The 20,503-nt window shown below is 44.2% G+C and overlaps 3 non-coding genes across 3 annotated transcripts; all 3 read right to left on the bottom strand.

Annotated features, from left to right (window-relative positions):
• Positions 1 to 2,159: 2,159 nt before the first annotated feature.
• On the bottom strand, positions 2,160 to 2,231 carry Trnac-gca. The gene has a single exon. It is a non-coding gene; the product is annotated as a tRNA-Cys (tRNA).
• Positions 2,232 to 4,450: 2,219 nt separating this feature from the next.
• On the bottom strand, positions 4,451 to 4,522 carry Trnac-gca. The gene has a single exon. It is a non-coding gene; the product is annotated as a tRNA-Cys (tRNA).
• A 9,943-nt stretch (positions 4,523 to 14,465) lies between these two features.
• Trnay-gua lies at positions 14,466 to 14,537 on the bottom strand. Its single transcript has one exon. It is a non-coding gene; the product is annotated as a tRNA-Tyr (tRNA).
• Positions 14,538 to 20,503: the final 5,966 nt, after the last annotated feature.

A 20,503-nucleotide genomic window follows, 5' to 3' on the forward strand; every position in this document is an offset into this window, starting at 1 on the left:
TTTGGGTCCAATGAGGTCAGGTAACCAACCCTCACTTGCTTCATTTCTCAGAGAATCTTTCTTATTACCAACCCAGGTGCCAGCGGGGCTACTTTGGTTAAAGGAGAGCCCAACTCAGGTGTGATGGTTTATCCCCAGTTGGTAGCACTGTTTTTGGAGGTCTTAGAAGGTGTGGCCATGCTGGAGGAAGCACGTCACTGAGGGTGGGCTTAGAGAGTTCTTAAGCCTTGTCGGATCCTGAGTCCATCTCTTGCTTCCTGTGCCTGCTTGAAGATGTAGCGCTTAGCTTCCACTCCTCCTCCAGCCACCTCTACTGCCATGTTTCCCTACCATGATGGACTCTTGCCCCTTTGGATCCATAAGCTCAAATAAACTCTTCCTTTTAGAAGTTCCCTTGGTCATGGTGTTTCTATCAAAGCAACAGAAAAGTAACTAATCAGGTTAATAGAAACATGGAAGGATATCACTGGCAGGATGGCAAAGACCTCAAGACAAGGCAGGAAAATAGGCAGAACCCAAAGGAAGCTGGGCCCAGACATGAGCCTTGTTGCTCGCTGGAACAACACAGTGAACTCTGGTCTCAGCATCTGGCCCCATTGCCTGAGCTCTGCAACCTCCAGGATGATACCAGATCTACCCACCTCTCTGTTGACTTACTCAGAATTCACAGCCTTATTTAGCTGCATGCTATCCACTAAGCTTGAGGCATTATCTGCTGTGCTGGATAATTTCATGCAGTCAACTTGGCAAGGTAATAGTGCTCAGATGTTTGGCCAAACACCAATGAAGATGATGCTGTGAAAGCGTTTTTTTGGGTTTTTTTTATGGTGACCCAGATTCTGTCACTAGACTTTGATCGAGTAAAGTCCATTAGCTCCCCCAAGGAGGGTGGACATCGGTATTTGCTGAAGCCTTGGGAGGAAAAAGAGACCTCCCCAGGGAAGAAGAACCTGACCTCCAGGCTGTCCTCACACTCTGCCTACCATGTTTCATCTTCCTGGTCTCCGTCCTGTGAGGCTGCCCTGTAAAAATCAAACTTGTCTGCTTCACAACTATGTGGGCTATTTCTTTTTCCCCCAATTTTCTATTGAGTTTTTGTGCATTTCATATAATACACCTTAACCAAATTTAGCCCCCTCCCCAAACCCTGCCCCCCATATCCCTCCACCACCAGATTTCAGGTATTTTGTCATATATGTTAAATCCTATCTAGTCAAGCATGTGTACCCAGATGTCCTTCAGAGCAGGTCTATCCACTGGAATCTAGTCAGTCTACCTAGAGTCACTCTCTTAAAGAAGTCAAGAAGTCAAGAAATCACTCTCTCATCCCACAGTAATCATTTGCCAATAGTTCTTCAGCTAGGGTGGGACCTACTGCCCATTTCCCCTGTTCCATGCTGGGTTTTAGTCGGATTGAGTCAACATGGGTCTTGTGCATGTTCACACCATTGTTGCAAGCTCATGAGCAAGTTCCCAGAAGTCTGAAAGTGTCTGTTTCCCTCTACACCTAAGGCTCATGGAACATAGTGGAAGAGGGAACAGAGACTATTAATACATCCCTCACTCATTTGCTAATAGAGTACGTTGGGGGTGGGGAATGGTAAGGTGAGGGTGGAGATGGAGGAGGGGGTGTGAATATGATCAAAAATACATTGTATGAAATTGTTGAATCAATAAAGAAATTGTTTAATTCTCTCTGTAAACGCACACACAGACACACACACACACACAGACACACACACACACAGACACACACACACACATACACGGATATTAGTAATGTAAAGTATTTGTTTTGAGAAAACTTCTCTTTTGCTTTCTCCTTGGAGTTCAGAAGTGAGGGTGAAGGACGGGCTTTATGTCTAGTTCTTCATCGTAAATACAATCATACTACACACACACATACCACACAGCACACACACACACACAACCAACCCAATAGTTCTGTTTTCCCTGGACAGATATGACTAACACATCTAATTTAAACATCTTTCACTGTTGTCTTCCTTAACCAGAAGCAGAACCCTGACTCCACCAGGAGTGAACAAATGAAGACTAGCCCTTAGTCTATGAGCACCGAATCTCTGTAAGGGCAGATATCAGGAATTTCTAAGGAATTCCTGTTATGTGACTCCTTAGTGTTCATTGAGGGAAAAGGTAGGGGGCACCTGGATTTGAACCAGGGACCTCTTGATCTGCAGTCAAATGCTCTACCCCTGAGCTATACCCCCACCTGCTTATACATGTCTAATAAGCACACTAAACCTACATGGCAACTCCCTATTACCATTCCAACATGTGCACTTGTCTGTGATCTGCCTTCACCTCCATCCTCCAGTGCAGAGCCAGTTCTGCATGCCCGACTGATACCTCCTCATGGCCAGCACTCTGCTTCTCTAGTTCCCAGTTTGCATGGGCATTAAATCCTGGGTATGCTGCTCTGGCATCCTTCAGACCTAATTCTAGAAGAGCCAGACTCAAAGGATTGGTTGCCCACCTGACATTTGGAGGTAAACGAGAAGCAGAATTGGACAAAAGTCAAAGTTCCTGGTTCCTGCCTTGAACTCCTAAACCAGACTTTCTGGGAGAGGGATGAGGGGATTACCTGTGTCTCAGACAAGCTCAGTCAGTGGATGGTTCCGATTTATAGTTTGGAACTAGTGATTTAATCTGCTCCATTCCGTGGTACAGCTGTGGAAAAGATAGCAGTGGTTACAATCATGCCCAAACAAAACACACATGCTTAGCGAATAAATCATAAACAGAGTCCGCATTTATGGTAAAGGTCCTCTATACCAAACACTTGGAGCAGGGGACAACCTGACTATTTTATGTCTCCTCTTCTCATAGTCCCTATTTTCAGAACCCTTTAATGTGTCAAGGCAGAAGTACCTTGAAGAAAGGACCCAACCCACAGGAAGATGATGGAGTCGGAATCATAGAGGTTTATGGAGCATGACACAGGACATCAACTGACAACGTGTGGTCAGTGTGGAAGCAAGGGCCAGTAGTTTACCAGTAGCCATGAGTTTACCATGCTATCCCCCTCACTTGCCTGAGCCTCTTTTCTACTCTGTATGCATATTCTGAAATCCTTGAATAAACTGAAGACTCTTCCTCCCATCAGTCAGTACCTGGTGAGTGTTGGGGAGCAGGTGTGGGAATCGTGATAGAGGAAGTCAGCCACCCCCACAGTAGCCATCCCAAGTCTAGCTGCGTCAGTGGCACACATACATTCACAGTTCAGCAGCATGGATCCAGTCAGCTGTCTAGACTGGACTTAGATGGCTCTACCTCAAGTTGTGGATCTTTTTCTGGTTTTTCCCTGTGATTTGGGCTTGGGTCTGCTTCCATTGTGGGGTCCCTGCCAAAGGACAGGCAGCTGTCAGATGAGGAGTAGCTTGGTGAACAAGGAAGGTTTGGTAGAGCTGTTGATATGGTTAAGACTTTGCTTGTCCAAAGCTTTCCTGAATCTGCATCGCCGTTCCTGGAGTTCCACTTTGTCTTGACACGGTCCTATTTTAAGCAAGGAAATCAAGAAGCTGTAGATGCCCCTGAACGGAAGCCTGGCAATCCCAGGATCAGCCTTTGTTCTTCTTTACAGATGTTCTACTGATTCAGCTTCTCTGGCTGATGGAAACACGGAGGCAATTGTTGGCAGGACTGTGAGGAGTTCATGGCACAGCACTGCCGCATAAGGACCCAGGCTCACAGAATGCCCAGACCCTTGGTTTAGCAAGAGGACAGGACTCCAGCTGGTGATATAAAGACGCTACTGGAGCATCACAGTGGGCGCTGGCCTCCGCCCATGGTCCTGCTGTTGTTGTGCCAGGATGACTCCAAAGCCAGCCACCTCCCTGTGTGACTTACTCAGTCCTCACAGGCTTACTTGGAGCACGACTTTGGCCAACCTTAAGGTGTTATCTGCTATGCTGGCTAATTTTATGTGATGCCCTTGATGAAACCATGGTGCACAGATGTTTGGGTAAACACATCTGTCTTTGCTGTGAAGGTGCCTTTTGGATGTGACCCACATTTCAGAAAATCATCAGATTTTGAGTAAAGTCAGAATACCTTCTATAAGGTAGGTGGGCCTCTTGCATCATTTCAGACACCAGGAGGAAAGACCAATGTTTCTGGAGAAGGAATTTGGCCTGCAGTGTATATGTAACTCCATTTGCTGTGGCACATCTTCCTGCTCTCTGTCCTTCAGAAATCAGACTTCTATAACTGTGTGGGCCACTTCTTAAAACCTCTATCTGCAGAGACGCACAAACACAGACTCTAACACACATACAACCTGTCCTATTTCCTGTGGACAGCTGTGACAAACATGCTGCCCACATTCACACATCTGCCACTGTTTTTTTCCTTAACCAGATGCAGGGTGCTGAGGATGAATCAGTGTAGAGACAAAAAGAACATCATATACATTGAGGGGGGAAAAGATAGGGGGCACCTGGATTTGAACCAGGGACCTCTTGATCTGCAGTCAAATGCTCTGCCCCTGAGCTATACCCCCACCTGCTCATCTATCTCTAATAAGTGCTCTAAACCTGCATGACCACTCTCTGGCTATCATCATCTGACACATGCACTTGCTAGTGCTCTGCCATCATCTGCATCCTCTTATGACACCAGCCCTGAGTCACCGTTGCATGCCTGACTTCCACTTCTTCATGATCCTCCTGCCTTATAGTTCCCAAATGAGGCATGGACATTAAGTCCTGGATGTCTGTATTTGAAACATCCTTCAGACCCACTAGGGGTCAGACCTAAATGGTTTGCTGCGCGATAGACCCTTTGGATATGGTGGAGGTGGGGTAGGGCTGGACAAAAGCAAACACCCTTGCTCCCTGTCTGAGAACTCCTAAATCAGACTATATGAGAAAGGCCCTAATGTGAGCATCAGAAAGTAGATATCTGGATGATTCTGACTCACTGACAGTTTACAGACATTGATTTAATTAATCTGCTCCCTTCTGTGGCATACATGTGGTGGAAAATTACAGTAGTTAAAATCATGCCCAAACAAAGCCCACCTGACAAGTGACCACATCATAAGTAGAGTCCACCCTCACGATGAAGGGCCTCTACACCAACACCCAGGGCAGGGGGTCACCTGACTCCTTTACCTCTCCTTCCTCTCTTATATCCTGTTTGCAGAACACGTCATGCATTTACAGAATAAGTGCCCCAAAGAAAGGACCCAAAAGGTCTTCAGCCCCCGGAGCACGACATGTGACAGTGATTGACGACATGCGGTCAGTATGGAAGCATGGGCCAGCAGGTGAAAGAATCTTGAACCAGGAACTTCATGCTATGAAGGCAATTGAAATATGTACTTGGGTCAACTTTCCTAATTAACTCTGGACCAACTTCAATATCTAATGTAGGGTTAATTACCCAAGGATGTAATGTACATTGTGATTTCTCCTCATTTGTACTGTACTAGAGGGAAGCGACCATCTTCCCTCAGATCTGGCTTTGAACCTACCCTGTCCTTCCCATAGACCTATCCCAAGACATCTAGACATCTTCATGCCCAGTACCCTGCAGCCTCCTCCTCAGTATCTGTGGAGTGTCAGCCTGAAGAATCACTGTTCAGAACTGGAGTCTTACTTAAAGTCTTCTCTGACACTCTGGTTACACTGTTCTCTCTCCACCTTACTTCCACTCTTTCCTATTTTCAATGTTCTTTGGGATTTGTCTTCTATTTTTCACTCTCTGTTCTTCTTCAGAATATTTTCTCATTTTGTAATTCTGAGTTTGAAAGTGAGGCACCTTCCCAGAAATTTTTGACTCCATGCTGGCCCCAAAACAGCTCAAAGAATAGGGACCAAGCAAGCAGACTGGCTATTTGCACACTCAGAGTTCAGACCTCAGAAAGCACTGAAGTGGGACCAGGGATCTCTTTCTTGTGGCCCCTTCCCTAAAAACTATGAGGTCAAACATCACACATCCCAAGGATTCAAGAAAGGACCATCATCCTGACGGCCAGTGACCATGGATGCCCAGGGTTGTAAAAAGGATGTCAGAGAGGCCAAAGCCCCAAACTCTGGGATCTGCAAGAAATAATAAGGTGAATTACAGTGTTTTCTTTGTGGGGGCAATATTTGATTATCTTGATTAACTAGAAAATACAGTTCTGATATAAATATTGCCACTGCTCTGACCCTCTCTATTGTGAGACTTAAGAATCAGTGAGTTGGGCAGAAGTGAAGCAAAGACAAAGGGATAAAGTTGTCCTTTACTTTGGCTTCTGAACCTTCAATGAGAGTCATTTCTACTCACACCGTTGGCATCCTTAAAATGTGGAGAGAGGATTCACAGGCTGGGGACAAAATAAAAAAAACAGAAAACCACACCAGGAACTTCCCACCCAAGAAAAGCAAGACAGAACTCAGGGCTAAGGGCTACTGCAGGTGCTCACATGAAGGAGGATGGAACACGCTGACCCACTCTTGTGGGCTTTCTTTGTGGAGTCCATTTCTATTCACCTCAGATAGAGGAGACAACAGCAGATCAAAGAAACGGTCGATCAGGTACAGCTGTGTGAACCAGTGAATTACTGGGGTCACTTACAGGAGCATGGGTGATGCTCAGGCAGTTACATCATCAACAACGCCACCCCAGCACGGCTGGTGGCTCCTGAGTCTGCATCACTGGAATCCCCTGAGTGATCTTCAGGCAGCGGCACCACTGAAGAAACGCCCCCTCTCCCTCTTACATAACCTCTGACCTGGAGAGTCTTGTGATTTCGTGAGCCTTGGGAGGCTCCTCCCTTCCTCCTCCAGGGAACCTTTCCATCCAGGAGAACAGCTACAGGTCACCTGCTTACCCTCTGCTTCATCCTTGCAGGAAGATTCTGAGGCCAGGAGGCAAAGGGAAACTCTTTCCTTTTCCTTGAGCAAGAGTAAGCATAGCTAGAGAGTGTGGAAATTAGAATCGGACTGTGATCCTCAGTCAAGTGCTTACTCCAAAACAACTAGTGTTGCCCACTAAGCATGCTTCAGTTCTGAGCTTATCGCAGGGAGCTGAGTCTTATTTCATGGCCTATCAGCTTCCCCTCAGCAGTGCTGTGCCACTCCATTTGGTCACCCTTCGTCCATGCCCACAGCTCCACGCTCACCTCCCAAGCATTTCCTACAGATATGCACTCCAGGGATACACCTGCCATTATCTACAGCTAAGCCCAGCATCACATCTCTCAGTCATGGACTAATGGAAGAGTTCCAACATCATCGATGTCTACCCTGCAATGTCATTTAGAAGCACATGGTGCTATAAATTCCAGTGAAATTTTCATGCCATTTAGGATCATTGGGTGATAGGGGGATTCTAGGAGGGAACTGTGACCTCCCCGAAAACCAACATTAAAGTTCTCCCTGCTCCTAAGTGCTGCTAATCAGAAAGAAGTCAGTCAGGCAGTGTAACTTCTGATTCAGCTTATCTCTCCATAGTGTAACCAGCTAGTTAAGTGCTTTTAGCAGTGCACACCATCATTAGCAAAAGGACCCTGACTCCTGTCAAACTAATGATACCAGCATAGAAATTGGAAACAAGTCCTAGGAAGATTTGTGGTCAGAGGGACTAATAAACAGAACACTAGATTAAGAAAGGACATTTTTGGGCTGGGGATATAGCTCAGGGATCATATGCTTGTCTAGCATGTGGAAGACTTCAGGTTGGATTCTCAGAAGTACACAGCAGGGGAGGGGTGGGGCTGGAGAATTTTGGGTTTGGCAACAGAGCAAATATCAAGAGGGGGCACCCAGACTTGAACCAGCAGAGCTATAACCCTTTGCCTCACAGGGGCGAGGGGTTCCTCTTTAGTGTATTTTGCCTATTGTGTTAGTCATCTTTGTGTTGCTATGACAGATGCCTGAAAGAAACAATGTAAAAGGAGGGTAGAGTTATTTTGATTCACATTTTAAAGTTTTTAAGCCACAGTCACTTAGACCAGCAACGAGGTCTGTGATGAGGCAGAGTTTAATGGCAGAGATGATGTGATGGAGCAGAGCTGTTCACCCAGTGACACCAGGAAGCAGGGCAAGAGAGAGACAGGAAGAGGTGGGTGAGGAATACCTTTCCAGACCATGTTCCAGTGACCTACTTCCTCTAAGAAGTCCCACCTTCTAATTTCCACCATCCTGATAATGCATGAATTTATGACTCCAATTGAGAAGAACTGAGAGCCCTCATGATCGAGTCCCTTCACCAAGCTCCACCTCTGAACATTGCTGTGCTGGAATTTAAACCATCAACATTTGAGATTTTAGGGAGACACTATATCTGAACTAGGATGCCTTTGTTACTACAGCAGAGGCATCTGTAGTGTACAATTTTATTCATTGGTAGCCTAGAGAAGCTGGCACCCCACAGCAGCCATGAGTTCACCGCTGCATCCTCCGTGTTCTCTCACTTACCGGGGTGTCTCTTTTCCACCCCCACACACATTCTTAATTCAATGCATTGAAGCCTTCTCCTCCTTTCCACCGTACCTGATGGGTGTTGGGGGGGGGCAGGTGTGGAAATCATGGCTGAGGGAGTCAGCCATCTCCACGGCACTACTGTACAGTGCTGAGTCTCATGCAGCGTTATTTTTATTCCCATAGTCCAGAAGGGTGGGTGCCCATCAGCAGATCTATTCTGGGCTTGGATGTCTCCACCTCAAGCTGTGAGTCCATCTGTGTTCTGCTTCTGTGTGTGATTTGGGCTTGCCATGTGTCTTGTACGTTCGTTCTGGGGTCCCTGATAAGAGGCAAGCGGTGGGCAGGGACACACTTCATGGTAATGGTGGAAATGCAAAATGTTCAACTAGGTTAACAGGTTCCCATCCTCTTCTTGTTACCTGCTACCATCTCATGAATTAAAGCAAGTCACAGGACCAATCCCTAACTGGTGGCTTCTAAGTATGCCCCACCTCTAATGGAAGATCTGAAAAAGAGTAAGTGAGGAACCAGACCAGCTACCGTGGTCCGCCCTCTCGGTTCTTCCCACTTGAAAAGGGTACTTTCCTCTAACCCAATGCTCCCAAAGCCTTGCCCAATCAGGGTCCAGGACTGTGATCTGTATTAAATCCTGGTGGGGCTTCCCTTGATCCACAAGCCTATGAACTAAAAAGACAAGATTTCTGTCCCTCCCATACCCCAAATACTGAGGAAAGTACTAGAATATACGTTACTACAAAACACTCCTGGTATCACATTCTCTTTGGTCTTGCTTGGTTCAATTGTACGTGCTTGGGCACATCGAGTTTTTGTGGGGCCGCAACCTTCATCTTCCTAGGAACACTTGTCCCATGAGAGGACCTAGCTGATGCCACCTTGGTGACATTATTGGTCTTGATAAAGGTCATTCACGTCACACAGCTGAATTAGTCTTTTCCTTGAGGTCGTGTCTTATGGAAGACATTGAATTCGCTCCTTTTTGTAAACGGCCAACCTGTTATTTTGTGTATATCAATTTCTTTTTTTTCAGCTAGCCAATTTCTGAATGATCCCTACTGCCTCTTAATTATGCTTTAAAAAGAGACAGTTTCCGACTGAATTCAGTTTTTTTTTTTTTTTTGTAGCTCGTAGCCTGAGAGATCCTCCCTTCTCTGTAGTTTGTTTCCAAAGCATGTTTCCTGCTTTCCAGGTTTTCACGAGTCACTGTTTTCCTGCCCTCAATCATCGTTTCCTCACTACTTTTGCAGCTGACAGTAACAGATGGCTTACCACCCACCGCCGCATAAAAAGCCAGGCATTTTAGGATCTGTGCAGCGGGAGCCCTTTCCAGATATCTATTTCAGCCAGTCTTATTCACAATGATGTTGTATAACAAGCCACAGGAATAATACACATCTGTCATTCTGCCCAGGAGCCTGCAGTTGGAATGTGAACAGAATGATGTAGACGGAGCTTCACCTGGTGTCTCGGCTTTGTCAACCACAAATGACGGCACAGAAAGGCTCTACACAGAAACTGTTCAGGAACAGAAGAGAAGTTATAATCCAGGATACACAGGCCATGACAAAGCAAAGGCACACTCAGGATGGCAGGGGACAAGAGGGGGAGTTCACCTGCATTATTTGAAACAATTACCCATGTATCAAAGACAAGGGTTGATGGTGGGCTGCCGTCTGTCCATAATTGAACAGGTTGACATGGGGCAGATGTCCACACGGAGGCATTTCCTGTGCAAGGTTCCAGTGGGCTTTATGCAAGGTTGTGGATTCAGAAAGTCTTTACCATATTCTTAGTCTGTGTGTGTGTGTGTGTGTGTGTGTGTGTGTGTGTGTGTGTTCTTTTTCTTATTGATTTTTAGTGTATTATATACTTTACAAAAGCATGCTTGATTACAGCCTGGAAAAAAAGTCCAGCATGAAGACATTTTAAAAACCACAAAAATGCCTAAAATATCAATATGTTTAATATTGCTGTGCTCAAAACAGTTTGACGTCAACTTTATGGAAGAAAGATGACATTTTTATTGAGCTTTTGTAACTTCATACAACAGTTCTTAATCAAATTTAGACTCCCTCCCCCATCTACTCCTCCCCCATTCCCCCACTAGACCTCATATATTCCACCATACATGTTGATTCCTATTCATTTAGGCATTTGTACCCAAATGTCCTTCAGCTTAAATTTGTCCACTGGAGTCTAGTCAGCCCATCTAGTGATCATATGTAAGTCATACTCTCCCTCACCCAGCAGCAATCAGTCTCCAATAGTTCTCAGTCTAGTGCTGGCCTGCCACCTATTTCTCTTCTCTCCACTTTGGGCCCTTGTTTAATTGAGTTGACTGGGTCCTGTGCTCGATGCCACCATTGCCACAAGTTCACATGTGCAACCTTTCAGTAGTCTGGAAGCCTCTGCTTCCCTGTGTGCATGAACCAGCCCTAGCTCTTACAATCTTTCTGTCCCCTCTTCCACAATGGTCCCTGAGCCATGGGTGGGTGAGGTTCCATATAGGGGTCCTATCCTACACTCTGCAGTCTCTTATTCTTTAAAATATGGCCAGTTATGGCCTTCTGAGTGCGTCACACTCTGTTGTACAAGGAAGTTTTACTGGTGAGAGTATTAGTTTTCTCTCTACCCCTTGTTCCACTGTGTTCCATGAGCCTTAGTTGTAAGAGGTTCAACTTTAGATGTGTCACCTAGTACTAGGTATCTCTCCAACATATGTTCTCTGCATCTGACCAAATGGTTCTTTGAGTGGCTTTCGAGTGATCATGACACTAGTGGTTGTCAGCAGGGGGTGCTGCAGGGATGGTTCAGGAGTAGGAGTCTGGCTCACTAGCTCCTCCAGATGTGTCTGCTTTCCTGGTTCCTGATGGCTGTTCAGTGGTGCACATTCATCTCTGCTGGTTCTGAGTGCTGAGAAATGGTCAGATTCTGGGTGCATTTTGAAGTAACATGAACAGGAGTTGGCAGTGGCTGGAGTGCAGTGTGAGAGAAAGAAAAACACAAAGGGAATCACTCTGGTTTTGACTAAGCAGCTAGTAAGACAGAGTTGCACCAGAAGGGAACTTTGAGTGCATGATGGGAATCAGTTCACTTTGGAATACATTAGTGGGAACCATCTGTTAAATATCAAAGTGAAAACATCCAAATGAAGCTGGAGTTTAAAGGGAGGTCCTGGCTAGTGGTGTAAATATGAGGAGCACAAACCCATCACATCCACAGGGCAGAATGACCTCACTGAGGAAGTGTGAACAGAAATGAGGAACCACCCTGGGACTCAGTCCAGGGCCTTCACATGTTTACAAACTGGGACGCTGAGAAGTTACAAGGAAAGGAGATCGAGAGGAGGTGGTGAGGTAAAAGAAAATGATGAAGAAAAGAGTGAATGTCAAGGATGAGGGAGATGAGAGGACGGCCTCCTGAGAAGCCTTTCCTGTTGCGCCTGACAGGTGAGCCACTGGACATGCTCATGAGGCCCCCTGTACCTTATCATACACACATACTTGACCATAACCACTGCACAGATGGACCTGCTGTATTTGTCTTATATACTGAATAGTCAGTCTGTGTAGAGTTGTATCCAAGTATGCAAGTGGAAACGAAGATATTAATACTCTAGTAGGAAAGTGAAGAGGTAGGTGAGCCAGGTTCACAGGATGAGCTCTGAGGAGGAGGTGACAGGCCTTTGTCCTCTTAGACTTGGAGGAGAAGGTAAAGATATAAGGATACTGAGAGACTCCCCTCAGATGTCCTCAGTCTTCCCATTGAAAAAGGAGTCTTCTAAAAGGGTCAAGACAAGAGGCAGGTGACACTCATTACTTAAGAAAGTCATATGTGAATCTGTCACTATGGGAAACAGAAAAGAATGAATTCAAAGGAAATTAAGTCATTGCTCATCTGTAGAGGTTGAGCCACTAGAGGTCAGACTGCTGTAGATTTGAGGTTGAACCTTTTGTCTGGGCTCTATAACTTTTTACATAAAGACTAGCTATTCCAGGGGCTGGAGAGATGGCTCAGTGGTTAAGGGCACTGACTGCTCTTGCAGAGGATACGGGTTCGTTTCCCAGCACCCACATGGTGGCTATAGACCGTCCTTAACTCCAGTTCCAGGGGAATCCGAAGCCCTCTTCTGACCTCCATGACATTGCACGACATGGGTGCACTCACATACATGCAGGCAATACATTATACGCACAAAATAAAAATAATAAATAAAATATTTTTTAAAGACTACCTATTCCAGAGCAAGATGGAAAAATCCAATAGAGGGCTGGAAAGATGGCTCAGTCGTTAAGAGTATTGGTTGCTCCTGCAGAGGACCTAGGTTCAGTTCCCAGCACCCACAACTTATGGCAGCTAACGACCATCCATAACTTCAGTTAGAGGGACTCTGATGCCCTCTTCTGACCTCTGTGGGCACTGTACAACACAGGTGTGCTTACATACAAGCAGGCAAAACACTGATGCACATAAAATAAAAATTTGTTTTAAAAAAAGAAATATCCAATAGGGTCATGCATGAATGGCACTAGAAAGGGATAGTGAAGAAGGCAGAAAAAACACAGACAGGGTTGGCGAGACGGCTCAGTGGATAAAGGTGCTTGCTACCAAACCTAATAACCTGAGTTCAATCCCCAGGACCCACATAATGGACCCACATGATTGTTTGATAGTGATCTTTACAGATTGCTAGAACTACAACCTTATATGGTTGTCCTCTCTCTCTCTTTCTCTCTCTCTCCCCCTACTTCTCCCTCTCCCTCTCCCTCCTTCCCTCCCCCCTCACACACATACACACAATCTAATTTAAAAATTAAAGAACAATCAATAACAGTGAACAAAGTGACTCTGAAAGATCATAGACACATGAACGAAATTACGGTCACACTGAGCGTTACCATTTCAGTAACAAGAGTCAAAAATGAGGGGACATGTCTGAAAGGACTTTATATTCTAAGACCTTGAGAGGAAGTAGTTATGGGGGAGTATCAGGTTTGGGTGTGTGATGATTTTGATCTTCATTGTCAACTTCCACTGTACTTACAATCACCATAGAAACACACCTCTGGGCCTGTCTATGAGGATGTTTCCAGAAAGGTTTAGCTGAGCAGGGAAGACCCACCTGAATGTGGACTGCACAATACCATAGGCTGGGGTCCCAGACTGAGTAAAAAGGAGGAAGAGAGCTGAGCACCAGCATTCATCTCTCTGCTTCCTGACTGCGGATGTCATGTGATCAGCTGCTTCACCATCTTGCCACCATGACTTCCCTGCTGTGATGGGCTGTGACCTCAAACTGAGCCAAAATAAGCCCTCCTTTCCTTAATTTACTTCTGTCAGGCATTTGTCATAGCACCTAGAAAGGTAATTAATACAGGCTGTAGGTTAGGGCTAGATTTGGGACCAAGGACCATCCAAAGACACAAGCAACAAACCAACCAGAAGTTTCCTTCTTCTTACACAAATAAGTCTTACTAATGTGGTCCAGTTTTGGAATGTCAATGCATAGAGCCAGGAGTCCAATCCCCTCTTTCTGGCTGTTCCAACCTGCTTAGTTCTCATTCTAAATACCTTTCCCAGGGTCCAGCATGCTGCCACCACATTGGTATCATGTCTACCTTACAGTCAGCAGGAAAGAGAAATAGAGGAGACAAGCCTCTCCCTGTGAGAACACATATCACTTTCACTTGACCTCTTCTTGACCACACTAAGAACATGGCCTTGCTTAACTCTAAGGGAGGTGGGGAAATAGTTTCTGGGGTTGAATTCCCAGGTATCAATCAAACAAGATTATAGAACAGACCCTGAGGCAACACTCAATCTCTGCCTTTCTGAGCATCTTTGTAGCTACAGAGGAGTAGATTGGTGATTCTAATTTATTTGTAGTAAAGAACCTCAATAATAAAGCCTTAGTATTTGCTGGTTCCAGGAAAAAAAGTGATTTTAATCCCAATGTCTACTAAGAAGTTAAAGTTTAGGCATCTATATAAAAAGTCAAAACCAGGATTAAGCAGGGGGCACCTGAATTTGATCCAGGGACCTCTTGATCTACAGTCAAATGCTCTACCTCTGAGCCATACCCCCTTTTCTTGATAAGAGACTTATTAATGTCTTTCACTTCTAGAGTCATACCCACAATGCTTAGAGCCTATGTGTTGCCACTTCAGGATGGGAGCACTTATGAGCTTCTAAGATTGACCCAAAGGAAACCCATTGCCTCCTGCACAACACGAGACAGGCTGCCTTCCTCAGAAGCCCTGCAGCCTCTGTCTTCCCTCCCAGCCCTCAGTCCCCAGGATGAGCAGTGTGGTCCTTAAGGTGCCACCTAGAAACAGAAACTCCACAGGATGAAGGTATCCATCCTGGCACATGTGATGACAAAATCAGGACTGACCCTCCTGAACCAATATTCGGATCACGAAACTTTTGGCAGAACTACAGGCTGGGAAAAAAGATGACCCTTCTCACTGTCAGTTAATACATATATAGTGGTGAAGAGCCAATTGTTCCAAGAAAAGTAATCAGAAGTAGACCTAGGAATTCTCAAACCATTAATGAACCAGCAGTTACCAAAATGGTAACTTGGACCAGAACTATCACCAGACTAACCCCATCTGACCCAGAATTGGTGGTAGACAAAGCCTTATTCCATCTGGAAGAGGGTGTGTCTGTAGGAAGGCGTCTGCCCAGCCTTTCCTTACATGAACCCACAATCCCTTACTTACCATGCTTTAGAATAAATAAGTCAAGGGTGAATGTTGCATCTGATCAAATGTTTTCTTCATCTAATCACATTATTTTCTTCTTAATCTGGTATTATTAGTTTGAATGCCTCCAGAAGGAGACTCTGGAATTAGAACTTGAGAACAAATACTTGTTTATTTGAAGATAAATCCAGGAAACACTGGTAGGGAGTGGCTAAGTTAGACAGAGAAAGGAAAGAAGCCAAATATATGTTTGATATTAGGAAAGTTACATCATAGGCAACAGGGCCTCACACCAGCTCTGAACCTGTATGACATGCCTCACTCAGGGCATCCTCCCCGAAGGGACAAGGAAACTGAGATATTTACCCACCAGCTCCCATCAGTATTTGCTGAAGGTGGCTCATGGGGATAGTGTGCTATTTCCTTGATATTTTTAGCCTGTTGAGCATTCTGCACCCTGAACCTGCCTCTGTCACAAAGTGGAGCTGCTGAATTTGACATCTGGCCCCCACACACAGAAACAAGTGCTGAGGACCTAGCTAGGCACAAAATGTTGCTTCTGGGTGGGTGTGGTAGCACACTCAGGAGGCAGAGGCAGGTGGATCTCTGTGAGGCCGAGGCCAGCCTGATCTACGTAGGGAGCTCTAGGCCAGCTGAGGCTACCAGGAGATCCTGTCTCAAAAAGACAAAAAAAAAAATTGCTACATACAGTAATATGCGTGTCACATTACAATAGCAGAGCTTTCTAATGTTAAGTCAATCTTGCATTTCTTCAATAAATTTAATTTATTACATTATTTTTATAGCATACTTAATAAGAATTAAAAAATAAGTTGAGGAAGGTGTCTATTTTTTTCAGGTTTTATTCCCCCAGAAGGGCTTGTGTAATTTCTTTCTGAACTATTTGTTAAAAATATCTGTGCCTAAAGGTCTTTATATTTCAAATGACAAATACTTTCATTATAAATTCAATTTTTTCAATTGTTCTGAGATATCAAAGCTCAAACTCTAGGGCTGGAGAGATGGCTCAATGGTTAAGAGCATTGACTGCTCTTGCAGAGGTCCTAGGTTCAATTCCCCAAACCCACATATTTGTAACAACTTTCTGTAATTCCAGTTCCAGGATATCCAACACCTTCTTCTGACCTCCTTGGACACTGCATGACACCAACACGGGTGCACTTACACACATGCAGGCAATACACTCATATGCATAAAAAATAAGATAAAATAACTATTTCTGATAAGACCAAACTATAAATGTCAATGAGATTGACTTGGGAGCATTTACAAACGACGCACCACAGTATCTGCAGCTTCACCAGTCTCTTTTTAAAGTGCTTTTATCATTTATCATTTTAAAATTTCATACATGTATATAATGTACGTTTATCATATTTACCCCTCACTCTCACCCTCCATCTCCCCCCAGGAACCCCTATCAAATCTCCCTCTAAACTTCATGTCCTCCTTTTACACTTTTTTACTTATTTTCTTAATTATTTATTTAGGTGTTTTTAACCCACTGAGTCCAGTTGATGCTGCCCATATGGACATAAGTGTTGAGACATCCACTGATGCATGGGCAACCTTCCAGTGCCACAGTCCCAAAGAGAAGTGCCTCTCCCTCCCCCCAGCAGCCACAACTGCCACTAGCTCCTCCACTAAAGGTAGAGACTTAGGAGTCTCTCCCCTCCTCCGTGCTGGAATTTTCTAACTGGCTTGATCTTGTGCAGGTCTTGTGTAGGTAACCGCTACTGCTGTGCGCTCATAACAGCTGCGTCATGTCCAGAAGATAACATTTCAAAGCACTCCTCCCCAAACTCCAGCTCTTACATCCTTTCCCCTCACCCAGCCCCCTTCTATGATGTTCCCTGAGCCTTGAGGGGCAGGGTGATTAGATTTGAGGCCTGATACTGTCAACATGAGCAAAACCTATGGCCAAGGAAGTCATTAGCCTGGGGCAGGACCTGTTGATGTGGTTTTCTAAATGGTCATGTTATCAAACTGCCTTCTAAATATTTATGCTTATATCTATAGATTGTTGCTGCTCCCAACTCTGATCAGAGAAGCTACTTATTTCAGTGGGAAGTGCTAATGCAGAGATGCATGACTGTCCCAAGTGCTGAGGAAGACTGCCTGGGAGTGCTCAGCTGTCGATGGGACGCTACAGCAACACAGATGTCTCTTTGGTCCATAGAACTGTGTCTTTGAGCCAAACACAGTTGGATACCGTATTGATTACTTTCAGTTGCTGTGATAAAACACCATGACCAAAAACAACTTGTGGAAGAACGTTTACTTTGGCTTAGAGTTCCAGAAAGAGAGTTGATCTTGGTGGGAAGGCATGGCAGCAGGCTGACATGGTGGCCAGAGCAGGAAGGTGGAGATAACATCTTTAACCACAAACAGGAAGCAGAGAGCAAACTGTATGTGGGGCAAGGCTATAAATCCTCAAAGCCCAACCCAGGGAAGTACTCACTCCAGCAAGGCTGCACCTACCCAAACAGCATCACCAGTTGGGGAGCAAGTGTTCAAATACTGAGCCCATGGGGGACATTTCTTATTCAAACCACCACACATGTGTTAGCAAATGTTCCAGAAGACACATTCTGCTTTTGTCTCCCATCGTGTCTTACAGGGAACTTTGGGTGAATCACATGAAAGTGGAAATGTTTTGTTAAAGGAAATTATTTTCGTGACACACAGGAGATGGTGGAGCTTTCCTACCGATGTCTGATAAGTGAAACCCCAGCATCTCTATCAGCTCAAATATTGCATCTTTCCACTGAATTAGCTTAGTCCTGCCAAACTAACTGAAGTGGATTAGCAAGGAAGCAGGGAACAAGATCTTCAGGGAGCTTTTTCTTTCTTCCTATAAGCTGTATTATCTAGACATTTTCTCATGCCATCTAAACAGTATATTTTCTGAACACAAAGTGACACCTAATATTTTATAATATGTGAATGTCCTTGAAAATGAAAATAATGTACCTCTTTCCTTTTAAAATTATTTTATTATTTTTATCTTAGTGTATGAGCGCATTGCCTGCATGTGTGTCAGTGCACCTGTACCGTGCAATGCTCACAGAAGTCAGAAGAAGATGCTGGATTTCTCTGGAACTGGAATTACAGATGGCTATTAGCTGCCATGTGGGTGCTGGCAATCAAACCTGGGTCCTCTGCAAGAGCAGCCAGTATTCTTAGCTGCTGAGCCATCTCTCCAGCCCCGTACCTCTTTTCTTTCCTGATATTAGTTTCCAATTTTTTTCACATTTTCAATGTTCTATAAGTTATCACTTTCATTCATTGTTCCAAAATTGTTCCAAAACCAGCGTTAGTCTCATTAATTCTATCTCATTTATGTTATTTCATCAATTTATGTTTTATTACTTAATCTTTGCTGCTTTGGTCCTTATTCCTTCCTTGGGTGTATTTTTTGTTTCTTTCATACTGTTTTGGGGTAGGTGCCTCTTGTTCACTGTCACTTTTTAAACAGTGCTAATTCAAGCTCTCAGTTGCCTCTACATACGGTTCACACTGCCACTAACAGGTGCTTCATCATCATCACCGTTTAACCCAAAATATTTTCTAATTTAGATCATAATTTCTTCTCTGACACAAGAGTTTTATAAGTTTTAGGAACTGAAGAGTGCTCGGTGGTTAAGAGCACTGGCTGCTCTTAAAGAGGACCCTGGTTTGGTTCCTAGCACCCACATAAGCAGCTAACTGGCCAAAAGCTCCAGTTTCAAGAGATCCGATGCCGTCTTCTGGCTACCATGGCATTGCATCACGTAGAATAAAAATAAACAAATCCCTTTTAAAGTATAACTTTAAGTTTGTAAGTACATGAGGGTCTTTTTCTAGATAGAACTTTTTGAAATTTCTGGTTATCTTAGACGGGCGTGGTGGCATACACCTTTAATCCCAACACTCAGGAGGCAGAGGCAGGTGGATCCTTGTAAATTCAAGATCAGCCTGATCTACATAGTGAGTTCCAGGCCAGCTGGGGCTACAGGAAGACTCTGCCTCAAAAAAAAAAAAAAAAAAAAAAAAAGGAACAAAATAAAATTTTAAAATTCTGGTTATCTAATGTTATTGATTTTTATTGTATTTTGGTCAGAAAATACTTTGTAGTTCTAACACTGGGATTAGATCCTTGTAAATTCAAGATCAGCCTGATCTACATAGCGAGTTCCAGGCCAGCTGGGGCTACAGGAAGACTCTGCCTCAAAAAAAAAAAAAAAAAAAAAAAAAGGAACAAAATAAAATTTTAAAATTCTGGTTATCTAATGTTATTGATTTTTATTGTATTTTGGTCAGAAAATACTTTGTAGTTCTAACACTGGGATTTGTTAATATGGTTATAGTTCAGTGGTACAATGGTACAGTCATTTTTGTCAGCATTTGAAATAGCACATGTTCTGGGCTGGTGAGGTGACTCATCAGGTAAGTCACTTGCCTTCACGCCTGAAGACCTGAGTTTAATCCCTGGGACCCACATGGTAGAAGAAACTGGCTCCTATAAGTTGTCCTCTAACCTCCACAGACACACACACATACACAGACACACACACACACACATACACACAAAGTTAAAATAAAATATATAATTTTAAAATGCACGTTCTGCTACAAGATTCTTTACACTTCCATTAGGTCAAGTTTATCCATCACATTGTTCAAATCTTCTGAATCTTGTTGGTAGTGTGTGGGCTTGTTCTACCAATTCACACGGGAAAGTTTCAGAGGTCTCTCATCTGGGAGACCCAGTGGAGATTTGGTTATATCTCCTTTTTCAATTTGATTAACTTCTGCTTAACATGTGCTAAATCAATGCTGTGAGGTTAACCCACTCTAGAATGCCTGTTCCTTCAAGGTGACTTGATCTCTTCAGCAACATAAAATGATTCTTTTTATTCTTAGTATATTAGTCAGATTTCTGTTACTGTAACTAGTACCCAAGATAATAATTTTTTGGCAGGAACTCCTTAGCTCCAGCCTGCCTGGAACTCACTATGTAGACCAGGCTGGCCTTGATCTTACAGAGAACTGCCTATATCTGTCTTTTTATTTTTAACATTTTTATCTTTTTGGCTTTGTTTGGTTTGGACTTCTTGAAATAACAGTTCTCTCTATAGCCCAAGCTTACCTAGACCTTCTTCTAAGGAAGGATGTTCCTTCCTTAGCACCCCGAGCGCTGGGCTTACAGATGTGTGCAACCACACCTGGCCTACTTTATGTTTTAGATGTGTCTCTAGTGGACAGATATAGTTGGCTAATGGTTTCTTTTGTTGTTGTTCTTTTTTAAGGTGACTTGACTGACTCTGGAATCAACAAAAA

The sequence above is a fragment of the Nannospalax galili genome, unplaced genomic scaffold (genome assembly GCF_000622305.1).
Source record: "Nannospalax galili isolate Female #2095 unplaced genomic scaffold, S.galili_v1.0 scaffold1217, whole genome shotgun sequence".
NCBI classification, from domain to species: Eukaryota; Metazoa; Chordata; class Mammalia; order Rodentia; family Spalacidae; genus Nannospalax; species Nannospalax galili.